The sequence below is a fragment of the Maniola hyperantus genome, chromosome 2 (assembly GCF_902806685.2).
Source record: "Maniola hyperantus chromosome 2, iAphHyp1.2, whole genome shotgun sequence".
NCBI classification, from domain to species: Eukaryota; Metazoa; Arthropoda; class Insecta; order Lepidoptera; family Nymphalidae; genus Maniola; species Maniola hyperantus.
This window is the reverse complement of record NC_048537.1, coordinates 13,558,322-13,572,001: the sequence shown is the minus strand read 5'-3', so window position 1 is coordinate 13,572,001 and position 13,680 is coordinate 13,558,322. Positions and strand designations below refer to the sequence as shown.

At 38.0% G+C, this 13,680-nt stretch overlaps 1 non-coding gene across 1 annotated transcript; it reads left to right on the top strand.

Moving 5' to 3' along the window:
• The first annotated feature begins 5,967 nt into the window (after nucleotides 1–5,967).
• Nucleotides 5,968–6,041, top strand: TRNAT-AGU (transfer RNA threonine (anticodon AGU)). Its single transcript has one exon. It is a non-coding gene; the product is annotated as a tRNA-Thr (tRNA).
• Nucleotides 6,042–13,680: the final 7,639 nt, after the last annotated feature.

Below are 13,680 nucleotides of genomic sequence, written 5' to 3'. Positions count from 1 at the left end.
AAAATATCTAAAACAAAGTTATCTATACTCTAGAAGTTAGAAGAGAAACGTGATAGAGAATCAAAGTTCAAATGATGTAGGTATATAGAAAACTAGCTTATGCTCGTTACTTCATCCGCGTGGACTACACAAATTTCAAACCCCTATTTCACTCGGTTTGAATTTCCAAAAATCCTTTCTTAGCGGATGCCTACGTCATAATAGCTATCTGCATGACAAACATCCCGATCCGTCCAGTAGTTTGAGCATGTGCGTTGATAGATCAGTCAGTCAGTCAGTCACCTTTTTCTTTTATATATTTAGACTTAGGACTTATAAGTCCAAATCTGAAGGACACTAAAGTTTTTATCCATGCCTAATTATTCTTTATTAGATGATGCACGCGACTTCGCCTGCGTATTTAGGTTTTATACAATCCCGTGGGGACTCTTTGATTTTCGGAGATAAAAAGTAGCCTATCTTTGTCCCTAGGGTGCAAGCTATACCTACCTATTATATCTGTACGTTTTAACAAAATCGGTTTAATAGATGGACCGTATACAACATAGGATATTGTTAGTGTGGATTTTGCTGCCGTTTTTTAAAGCCACGCTACGCCTCTGTCAAGACCGTTGAACTGTATGATTTATAGTTAAAAACTGTGCTGAATAATTGCTGCTTTCTTCAAGCAAAGTTTTCATTTGCACTTTTATTAAAACATCGGAAAAGAAGAAATAACGAGGTGCTTGCAAATTTATTAAAAATATTCTTTTGTAAGATCGCTTGGTTCCTCATTTTTACAGGCTGGTACATTTTCTATTATAGAATGTTGTTTACAATCAAATCTCTTGGCAGGATTCTAGGTCATTCCATCGTTGCCAGAAAAGCTCAGCAACTTATAATTTATGAGCTAAAACGCAACTAAGTAGGTACCTATAGTAAAAACTCGTGGAACCCAATTAACTATAAATTTCCATGTGACTCCCAACATGGGCGCGTTGGTGGGTTTTTTCTGAGTTGGGTTTGCTCTGATATAGAAATAAATAGCAGGAGCATAAAGAGTACGAAATTCTTGTATACTTAGTTCCTGAGTTCAGATAAAACCCAGTTTGGACAGTAAGATAACTGCTGAGATTATTACTGTATCTCCTCAGCTTTACGGAACTTTGAAATGGAGCTACATGAAATTAAACTTAAAGCTAGCCTTATCTAATTACTATGTTATACCTACTGCGTCATCACTTACCATCAGGTGAGATCACAGACAAGGCCTAACTTGGAACAGAGTAAAAAATATAAAAAATATGCTCGCGTGGAAGGGTGCTAAAAATGCTTTATTTCAGCAATGGAAATGGCTGCACTTGCAAAAAATGAGTCGGCCTTTCTGTCACGAGGCAAAACATAATGTTAGATTTTTTTGTATTGACCATCCATGCCCTCAGAGGAGTCTCCATGGTTACATACTTATTTGCGCCTGTTACCAGTTTCAGGCATTTCTCATTCAAAATTTAACTTAATTAATTAATGCCAGCTTTCAAGGCAATCTCCGCAATGAGATTAGTGGCAGTTTAATTCCAATTCATTTGTTTTGTTAGACAGTGCGGCAGGCGGCCGGGTGCCGGGTAGCCGACATGAACCAGTATCCCCTCGGGATAACACGAGCCCCATATAACAACTCCCGGGATTTCCTCCGACTTTCCATTAATTCTAGAATATCGAGATTAAAACGCGATTGGAGTGCGCGATGCTGAGGTGAATCTACCTAAATGGTACACATGTTTAAAAGAAAAAAAGGAAGATATTATAATTTTATTGCCTTTTTAGGGTTTTTCTTGCTAATATAGGTCTAAACTTCTGCTGTCTAGATTTTTTTCTTGCGATATAACGAAATTATTCTTCATCATTCTGGGTATCAGGTTTTTTGGATTTAATTTATCTAGAATTGATATTAAACGCTTTGTAAAAATTCATTAAACTTTTTAATCATTACCAAATTAATATCTATAGACTAGCTACTAGCACTTGTGTCTTCTTAACTCAATTTACGATTAACATCACAATTCGGCCTCCTAACTAAACTTAGGGGTCTAATCTAAATCCGCTACAAATACCTACATAAGATCTGGGTTTTATCTCAGATCACCTACAATGTGTATCCGACGTATAACAAAGCCATCGAAATCCAAAATTCTCATTTTATCTCACCCCAGGCATGCCGTATCTCCCTACAAAGAATCCGATCAGTAATTACTACTACCCCACTACAATGGAGGACATAACTAAAACTTCATTCAATGACCACTGTATGAATTTTCCCGTTTTCCTTCAATTTCAACGTAAACGGGCTATAAAAATTGCATCTTGTAGCCAACAAAAGTTAAAAGCAAACTAAAAATCGAAAAATATTTACGCACTGATTTTGGACTTGTATTGCATGCTTGAAATGCAGACGTCTATGTGCTGACTATAAAATAGCATGAATAAATTGCCAATAATCTAGGCTACGTTATTTGTGAATGCCTTGTACAGAAATTGACCACTAAGTTGCACATCGCCCCTAGCATCGTAGTGCATCGTAACCTGTAAATTAGTAGTTCATAAGCTACGAACAAAATTTAATTGCTAGAATGAAGAGTGGCTGTACTAAATTTCCCAAATACCAGCTCGTTTATGAGCGCCTTTTATTTACGAAATTGCAAGAGCATCGCTTATCGCGATCGCGAAATGTGCGAAGTCAGGGAATTAATGGGTCTACTCAATAACAATACAAAAATGGAGGCAGTAATTGAAGTCATTTACAAGTTTAATTTTCAGGACCCTCAGTTGTAGTTTCACCTCCCTGCCACCCCAGGCTACAGTCGGAAGGTGAAACTGCGTGTCGATCCGATGAAACCCTTATATTCATAAGGATATTCTGGGAAAAATTCACTCAATAAGTGTGTTCTTTGAAGAATTCACTAAGACAATCATCATCATCATCATCATCATTCGCAAAACGCGCTTGTGCCTACTGTGCCTACTGTGCCTGATAATATCTCCATGACCGAAGATACGCTGTCTGTAAGTAATGTGCAAAAGTTATGGACAAAATACAAAAAATCGGTCAAGTGCGAGTAGGAGTCTCATAGAAAGGATAAATGTTATGATAAATTCTCATAAATAACTCTTTTTTTTTAATTGTCATGGCGGCAATTTTGAAATTTTTAGCAGGTACCTATTTGTTATAGCGGCAATAGAAATACCTATATAGACATTCTGTTAAAAATTATGGTCACGTACCTATTATGGTTCACTAGATAAAGCCCTCTGACAGATAGACGGCTGGACGGACAGACGTACGGACAGACGGACAGCGGAGTTTTAGTAATAGGGTCCCGTTGGCACCCTTCGGGTAGGTACCTACCCTAAAAGAAAGAAACCCTAAAAGCTTTTTCAAATATATTTTGCGCATTATTTATTTATTTATTTATTTATTTTATTTTCCACACAAACATAAAAAACACAATATTGGTTTCTTCGTGCTCGTAAGCGCTTGGCGGCTATATTAGGCATCATAAAGCCTATATCTATTATATACATAACACAAATAAAGCCTATTTCAATCTCAAAATTCAGATGCATTATTCAAGCATCATTAAACAGAAACCATAATTCGTAAATACCTAGCAATAATTGTGCGGTCGTACATTATTTTGTATTTACGAGTAACAACCGATATTACCTATTGAGCGCGCAATAATTAATTTTTCCAATTATCACAAAGCCGTAGAGCTGTATAATGAAATGGATGGCAAAGTAAAACGGGGAAATTGATCACCCATTAATGTTATTTGTTGTAGATTAAAATGCTACGGCTACGGGTTTAATGCTGATCGCATATAACACGCCAAACCGTACTCGCCGCACGTGTTACGTTAAAATATAAGGCTTAAAACTTGAGAAAGTCTTCGCCATATTTGCTCTATGTGTCGACTTCATAAGTACGGTTTAGTACGGTAAACTGTACTTTTGCGATGACACATAGAGCAAATATAGCGAGCCCTATTCAAAAGCACATGTAAAAGCAGCTCCGAACCCCAATGTCAGTCGCATACTGTATTAAATACGTTAACTACCTCGTTGGTCTAATGGTTAGCATGTTCAACTGCGGATGACGAGCCACTAGGATTGATTCCCGGGCCAGGCCAAAAATAGTTCTATTAAGAAATTCTTAGTACTAGCTCGGAGTTAGAAAGCTAGCGGTGTGTCATCCCCGGGCCTTGGAGAGCACGTAAAGCCATCGATACTGGGCCTCTAGTCGTGTCGGATTTCCGTCTCATTGCAGTATAAGAGTGAAGGAATAGGACAGTGCACCTGTGTTTGCGCCAACACTTGTGCACTATACCTTACTTAATATCTCCCGCGTAGTTTGGCCGCCGCTCGTGGTCGTAATTCAGTCAGGAGGCCAACATTATTATTAAAATATACGTTGCCGCAAATAACTCTAATGTGCTGTCGGCATAACGTCGCGCTTTAGCGCTAATTTCTCTTCATAATTAATTGCACACACAAAAAAATAAGGGGTCAGCCCTTTTTAAAACATTTTTTTATGGATTTGGACACGTTTAATGTATTTTTTATTCTTTACTGCGCCTTTTATGGCCTTACCAGGAATAATATCTATTAATGGGTCACCTGAATATAGGTAGGTATAAAGATTAATTCAAAACGAAGTAGTGTCTGATATTCGTCCGTCTAGTCTGTCTGCCCGTAAATTTAGTATTATACAGGATGTAACCAGAACGCTAGCAAAAACGAAGACAGTAGGTACTGATGATTACTGATATGATACATACCACAAAAAAAAGACGAAGAATTCTGTGCCGTAAAGAAATTTATAGAAAAGACCTTTCAAAGAATTATTGAACATTAAAAAAGGTGAATTCAATAAATGGGGAAAAATCACATATACATTCTCGAGTCACACTTGTGAAGATTTTGGTTCACATCAGTCATAGTCGGGTCACCCCAATTTTTTGTCCTGTGTTAAAAACGGTTGGGTTTGTAGCATGAATAGAGTAATGTTTACCTAGACACGACATAACATATAAATATTTCTAACTATGTTTACCATTGTTAGGATATAACGACAATTAAATCCTCTCTTTATTTTTAAAAACCGGCCAAGTGCGAGTCAGACTCGCTCACCGAGAGTTTCGTACTACAGTCGTAATATTTCGACATTTTGCTCAATAAAAAAACTATTGTGTAAAAATAAATGAAAATCTCCCACTTAACTTGGTATAGTAATCTTACTTTTAAAGTTAAAAATACTAATTATTTGTTCATGAACACATTTTAATTTTATTGTGTGTAATGTAACCACAAATTCACGATTTTCGAATTTTTTACTTAACTTGTGCTATAAACCTATCTACCTGTCTCATGATTCTAGTTCAACGGGAAGTACCATATAGGTTTTCTTGACAGACACGACAGACAGACAGACAGCAAAGTGATCCTATAAAAATCACTTTTTCCTTTTGAGGACCGGAACCCTAAAAATTGTTTAGAGACTTAAAATTACAAAGTCTTGTCTGCTTAATGCACTTAAAAATTTATTAGCTGCACAATATTACTTAACCAATTTATTGGGTAATATTATAATAAAATTTAATAAGTATTGGCGTTCTCTGAGTTTTAAGTGCTCTGTATTTTATGGGAATACATCAAAATGATCGGCCATTGAAAATGGCATACTTAAATATTGGCCATACGAGCAATAAAAATTTAAAAACCTTTTGTCGATGACTAGGTTATGGCACAGGTTATGGTCACCATAAAAAGATATTTGAGAACATTAACGTCGCGATTATGGCGATATACCGCTTTGCAACAGATAGACAGATCTTATCCGGCGATAAGATATTTTGTCATATAAACGACCGGCAGTCCGGCAATATAATCGATCCGACAAATATCAGTAACTATTTCACCGCGCTGCCACATGGCGCCGTGGCTTAGTTGGTTAAAGCGCCTGTCTAGTAAACAGGAGATCGCGAGTTCGAATCTCGCCGGGGCCTATAGTGGAATATTTGATCTTTTTTAAATATATTTTTTGTAACTTTTATTTTCTTCAATTTTATTCGAGCATACAAATCTAAATATATAAAAGGAAAAGGTGACTGACTGACTGACTGATCTATCAACGCACAACTCAAACATACAGATAGCTATTATGACGTAGGCATCCGCTAAGAAAGCAGATTTGGAAATTCAACCCATAAGGGAGTAAAATACGGGGTTGAAATTTATGTAGTCCACGCGGATGAAGTCGCGAGCATAAGCTAGTATAATTATAATATAGGTATAGGATCCCTATGGTTAGAAGTCCGGAATATTTACTAACTCTTCCATAGTATGTCGATGGTAGTTAGCGTACCTAACTAAGTACCTAGAGCTGTAAAAATAGAAAGAAAGAAAGAAAGAAAACTAGTTTATTCATCTTATGCCTAAGGTACAAACAAACTTAAAATTAATGGTTAGTAGGTAGTAGCTAGTAGATCGTAGAAAAATACCTACTTAGTAATTAATTTAATTTAAAATGAGTTCTTGCACCCACTTGGCACAGGATGAAATGGCCCCAGCACAGCATTAATGCTGCAGGTTTTAAAATAAAACCTGAGCGCTGGTATTCTGCCAGGACCAATAGGTAAGTAAGTAAATAAATAGGAAAGTAAGTAAATAAATAGGTAAGTAAGTAAATAAATATGATATCTTGGAGCATATTTCAGACAAAAGGGAACAATGCATCAGTGTCGAGCAACTTAAACAAAATAAAGAAACGTCTTTTAATTCGTTTAAGGTTACTATACCTGCCAGCAGACTGGAATTCTTCTTAGATGGACAGTTTGGCCTTCTGGTTTGGTGTTTAGAAGATATAAAGAGCGATTCACGAATACCGCCACTAAGCACACCAGAATATGATAGTACACCAAGCAAATATTGATTTTTTACCTTAGAATCTAAATTTTAATTTAATTTAATATTTGACCTCTGTAATAATATGGGTACAATTTGCCTGAAATAAATAACATTATTATTATTATGTACCTAAATGTAGTCAGGAAATAGGAAAGTAAGTATGTACCTACCTAAACGTGGTATCACGGCTAGCCGGACCACATTTCACGTGAGCATTGCTACAAATCCCCAGTGCGACCGCAGCTTTACCCGTAATCCACAATGCACGGGGGATTTCTGCGGAATTACCATCGATTCCCGTGGAACCAGGATTAGATTAAACGCAGATTAGAGTGCGCGATCGCGGCCTGATATGGACCTCGATTGAAAATTTGTTGTATTTGATACATGTGGAATATTCTGAAAGCGAACTGTGAAGGAAAACATCGTGAGGAAACATGCATGCCTTATAGTCTAAATGTATAAAAGGAAAGGTGACTGACTGACTGACTGATCTATCAACGCACAGCTCAAACTACTGGACGGATCGGGCTGAAATTCGGCATGCAGATAGCTATTATGACGTAGCCATCCGCTAAGAAAGGATTTTTAAAAATTCAACCCCTAAAGTGGGAAATAGGGAATTGAAATTTGTGTAGTCCACGCGGACGAACTCGCGAGCATAAGCTAGTTCTCTATAATGTTCTCAAAGGTGTGTGAAATCTGCCAATCCGCACTTGGTCAGCGTGGTAGACTATGGCCAAAACCCTTATCACTCTGAGAGGAGACTCCATGCTCTGTAGTGAGCCGGCGATGGGTTGATCATGATGATGATTTTGAAAACGAAATGCTCATATGATAAGTCAATGTGCTCAGTCGTGTCGTTTTTACAGTATAATCAAAGCCAAATAAATTAATCACTCTGTCCCTCACAATAACGCGGCTCTGTTGTTTTCATCTCAAACCATGCTAAATTAGCTTTCTTCAGGCAAATAGCCGTGAAGGATACACCGGAAGGTTAGCTTTGCTTAGGGACAATACACACTTGTCTGGTCTAGTACGCTTAGCCGCAAACATGATGAATTGCGATCTTTTTGAATAATGACCTGGAGAAAATTTCAAAAACTTTACTTTACCAGACTCAAGTTCGAACAAGCATTCCCACCATCTGCTCTGCAAAGTATCAATCTAATGCTTTGCTAAGCATTGCATTGCTAGCTATCTCTGTGCCAAACATGATGTCCACGACTTCGTCCACGTTGATTTCGAGTTTTTAAACCCAGTGGAAACGCTCTGATTTTAGGTGATAAAAGTAGCATAATATGTCCATTGTCCATCCCCGAAATACAAAGCTGCCTCCGTACAAAATCTCATCAAAATCGGGTAAATGAATTGGCCGTGAAAACCTAGCAGATAGACAGACACGTTTTCGAATTTATAACATTAACCAAAATCCATCATCTGAAAAACCTAAATTCACGTGGACGAGGTCACGGGCAACATGTAATAACAATTGTAAAACGAATAAATCTAAAACAAAGTTAGGTATGACAAACACCGATAAATGTGTTCAGTCCCTCGGGAAATATTCGTAAAGTTAGCAGGCAAGGGTTAAAACGTGAATATTAAACAGGGGCCGCTTATCGGCAGTGATGAGAATCCAAATTAAACGTAATTTGTGGTTTTTAGCTTTTCGGCCGGAAATTGTTTGAAATTAAATTATAATTTTAATACTCAGAGATTTCGTGCTGTAAATATGCAAAGTTTGTTTGGATTTTCTCGCTGATTGCGGCGTTTGACTGCGGGAGATGTATTTTGCATTATCTTTTGTTTAGAAGATTATTATTATTGCTTATTTAGATTTATAGGGACTTCGTGATTGTGGGCATGTTGCTATACGACCCAAACTGAAAATTTGGGCTGAAATCGCATAATTTCGCTATTTTAGCTGGTCTAGGACGGCTATAAAAGGTCCTTGTCAATTACTAATTCTGCAGGTAAAAGTCAAAAATAGAATGCTATAGGTAAATCTCAGTGTCTTCTGCTAAATACATTTTGTTATTTATTTTATACAAATTGGGTTCTTTCTAAAATATACCATAATATACGCGTACCTAGTTATGTATAATATGTAGGAAAAATCTACCCCTTGTTATGTGTTTAATAATATTTATTTCACTATAATAATTTTATTTTATTGTGTGTCCATATTGTAAGTATAACATAACACGATGTTATATTAGTGATGTGTATCTACACAATATGTTAGTAGCAATATGCAATTGTAAAGTCCTATTACAAGTCACAATATCTGACACACCTTTAGATTAAACACCTTCATCTGGTGTCTGGCTGAGATAAATTGATCAAATACAATACTTTAATGTACCTAAGCCAAGATAAATTGTAATTGTTTTATATTGAAGACTGTGAAGTCGGAAGACCTCCTGCAATGATTCATACAAAACAAACAGGACTCATAGTCATAATTCATAATAATTTTCAATGCTACCACCATTCCACTCAACGACCGCTAACTCGAGGATTACTTAAGATAATAAATTGATGTCAAAAATACCACTTACATGTCACTGACCCCCTGGTACTTCATACTCGGTTCACGAGTAATGGGCACGCAATTAGTTTAATCACCTCATGCGAGTGCCCGTCTAAGCGCCCGACTCTGGAGTCGGACTCCATTATGACGTCCGATATTTAAACGTGTAACTCTACGACAGCGATACGACATATTTTAGGTGATCCGCCAGGAGATCTGTCACTTTCAAGTTACAATGAACAGTTGTACGGACTACAGAACAGAATTTAGCCCAAAACTATGTTTGATTAATCATCAATGTCATCATCATCGGCCTTATTCGGTGTCCACTGCTGTGGAGGGTGCAGCACCACACAATACCCACCGCCTTTCTCATGAAATTTCTTATAATTATGATTTTCTTGGCATCCACCCGTAGGTACATATAGGTGGGATGGGCGATAGAACTGTGACGCAGTGTTTACACTAATGCAGTTCTATCGTATCTCATTTTGCTTTTATTTACACATGTTTTCACTGATATTTAATTATGTTTTTGGAAAAAATTCTGATAAAAAAAACAATCTGAAACAATAAGATACAAAGCGAAAGTAGATAATGCGGTCATATTTACGATTTTCATAGTTCGATCATAACCACAATAATCTAATGATAAACTTTCCATCTAGGTAATAGCTAGTTCCGGTGGTAGGTACAAATAAAAAAAAACTATATCCTAAAACGAATTGAGAAGTATATAAACAAGTCAATACGATATCGTTTCTAGGATCGTTTCAATATCGTCAACCCAAAACACACCTCTCTGCCCACAACTAGCAACTATTGTCAGTGAATGAAAGACAGTCATTTGTTCCTGAACTAACTCTTTTATTCGAGGCTTCATACATAAGTAATTAACTGTGGGTTTCCCTTTGTCCACGCTCTTCAACATTGTCTCTCGTATTTGTAGTTCGTAGGCTGCTAAGTGACTATGTGAAGCACTTATTGTGTTGCAGCCATCTCACACCAAATTTTTGTAGAAGAATCCATAACCATACCATCCATATTTAGATTAACGATTGGTTTACGCTACGCTACGCAGCGCAGTGGAGACCAATCTTGAATCTAAGTATGGATGGTATGGTTATGGATTCTTCTCGTAGATTAAGGATTGGTTTACGCTACGCTACGCAGCGCAGTGGAGACTAATCTTGAATCTAAGTAACCATACTAATATTATAAATGCGAAAGTGTGTCTGTCTATCTACTCCTAACTTTTTACGGCCCACCGGTTTACACGATTTTGACGTGATACAGAATAGCTTGTATTCTAGACATCGGCTACTTTTTGTCCCTGTATATCAGCAAGCTCGTATGGGATTTTTAAAAACCAAGATCAACGCGGAAGTCGCGGGTATCATATTCTGATGATTCTAATAATTTAGATCAGTGATCTCCAAAGATGGATCCTTCATTAGAAAAAAAGAACCACTCAATCAATCGGCCAGTTTGCATACCTCATCCACCCATCACTTCCCGCTACCTTCCCCAGGTCGTCCCACACTGCGCTTGCTGGTACGCGGTCTCCACTCCAGAACACATCTGCCCCAGCGGCCGTCGGTTCTGCGACAGGCATGGTCTGCCCAGTGACACTTCTGCTTGCTAATTCGTTGAGCTGTGTTGGTCACTTTGGTTCTCAGGTTTGGTACGACATGGAAAGAAGCATGCCTTTACTGAACTGCTTCACGCAAATGGGCTATTCCGAGCAGCAGATCTAGGATCTTTAAACACTTTAAGTCTATCCAGCGATACTTGGGACGTGTGATAGGGTGTTTTCCTGATATCGCCTTCTCTCTCTCTCTCTTTGGCCTAAAAATGGATCAGAGTTTGATATAACTTCATCTCGGATTCCACTTAGCATTCGGCTCACGCGCGTTGCCGATATCGAGCGACCTACAGCCAGGAGATAAGCGCACCTTCCACTTCCACCATTGATATAGGCAGTTTAATCAACTAGACATGCATGCACAGTTTTTTTTATTCACTACTAGATGATTCCCGCGACTGCGTTCGCGTGGTTTTAGGTGTTTTAAAAATCCCCTGGGCACTTTTTAATTTTCCGGGATAAAATGTAGCCTATGTCCTTCCCCGGGATGTTAGCTAACTCTGTACCAAATTTCATCAAAATCTGTTAAACTGTTATGCCGTGAAAAGCTAGCAGACAGATAGATAGACAGACAGACAGACAGACTTACAGACAGACACACTTTCGCATTTATAATATTAGTATGGATAGGTACACGCTTGACTACAATCACACCTGACGGAAAGTCTGCGTGACCATGATGTGGCCTAAGGATGGGACGCGTTTACCTAAGAGATACCTATTCACTCTTGTTTTAAAGATACCCGGATTATAATTGGTAGGAAACACAGATCGCGGAAGTGTATTCCAAACCTTAGCCATGCGTATAAGGAATGATGACGTAAGTTCGTGCGTGTAGATGGAATGTCGACGACATAAGGATGGACTCGCCCGACGTTTTGCAGTTCGTTGTTAAATTTCTTTTAAAGGAGCTCGTTTTCGTTGGTCATTTACAGAGAGGAGCCCAATTCTCATTCCCAAGATTACTGTTGTTGTTGTTGAAGGCCAAAGGACTCCAGGTCGCCACAGACGGAAATGGTTGGACACTTAGTTACCCAAAGTCAAAAGACGCGGCCTTAGAACAGGGAAGCTTTCGATATGATGACCGCCAAACATCATTTTGAAGACGGCACGCTATGATGATGATTATAGTTTCTTATAAATCTCTATTCTTCAAAATTCTAGGCTCAGTAGTTTTTGTCTTTTGAGATAAAGAGGGGTGGGGGTGGAGGTTCTGGGGAGGGGATACGCAATGCGTACAAATTTTCTACTTAATCGGTCCAGTAGATTCGGAACAAATTGGCTGTAACAGACGGAAATACAGACAGACACGAGTGATCCTATAGTAAGGGTTCCTTTCACTCGGACGTACGGAAATAAATCGTTTTTTTACCCTTATTTTTTCGGCTGTGAGTTGTAAGTATTTAGTTTGGGTTTAGTATATCAGTGACCTTATCAGTGTGATAGTAAATTGAATTTACACGGATTCTGTTTACACAGTGTTCTGTGTTTAATCGCGTGGTATATCGCCACTTCGCACTGAGTGGCTTCGGGGAAGTCAGATATGAGATAAGTCTGGAATGTTGTTCTATTTACAGAATACAACCTACAACCAGCGAATATTCTAACCAGGGTTAAAATATTCTAACCAGATTTTGATATAATCTGTAAATAACTCAGAATCTAAATATGAAAAGCTGACTGACTGACTAATCTATCGACGCACAGCTCCAACTACTGAACGGATGACGCTAAAATTTGGCATACAGATAGCTATTACAACGTGGACAATGGACATCCGCTTAGAAATGATTTTTGAAAATTCAACCCCTAAGAGCGTAAAAGAGGGGTTTGAAAATTGTGTAGTCCACGCGGACGAAGTCGTGGGCATAAGTTAGTTATTCATAAAACGTTGGGCTATAGTAGTAGACCTGCCCCGATTTCTAAATGGGAGTCTTAGATTAAGGTACGTTAGAAACAATCTACAAACAAAATCTCACGAAGTTTATAGAAATAGCCAGCGCGGGTTTAAAACTTTCATCGACTGTACGTTGATAATACATCGTTCTTTACAAACGTTGGGGTCCCAAGGTGCTAGAATAGCGACCTCGCACCGGAAAGTTCAGCGTTGGAAGACCACTCAGAACAAACGAATCGCTGGGAGCCGCTTGATTCAGGCGGGCGGCGGCGGCGCACGACGTCTACCGGTTGTGGTTGATGATGATGAATACTGGACATTATTTGTTTGTTTGTTTGTGTGCATGCTTTATTATATTGCATTATTATAGGAATAACGTCTGGATATTATGTTGATCGGAGCTGCATAATACAATGTGTTCATTAAATTGCATATTGGGGCTTTAATTAATACATGCAGCATATTCAGCTCGTCTCATCTATATTCAAATTGAAGGCGAACAGTTGTTCCGACTGCCACTAGCTACTAGCAAATGGTTTGATTAAATTCGTGCATTATATTAATCGTTAGTGATATATGTATGTATTTACGTTATAACATATTGCATTATAATCTTGCAATCAAATAAAATAAATACCCAATACTTAGTACTCGTAGTTA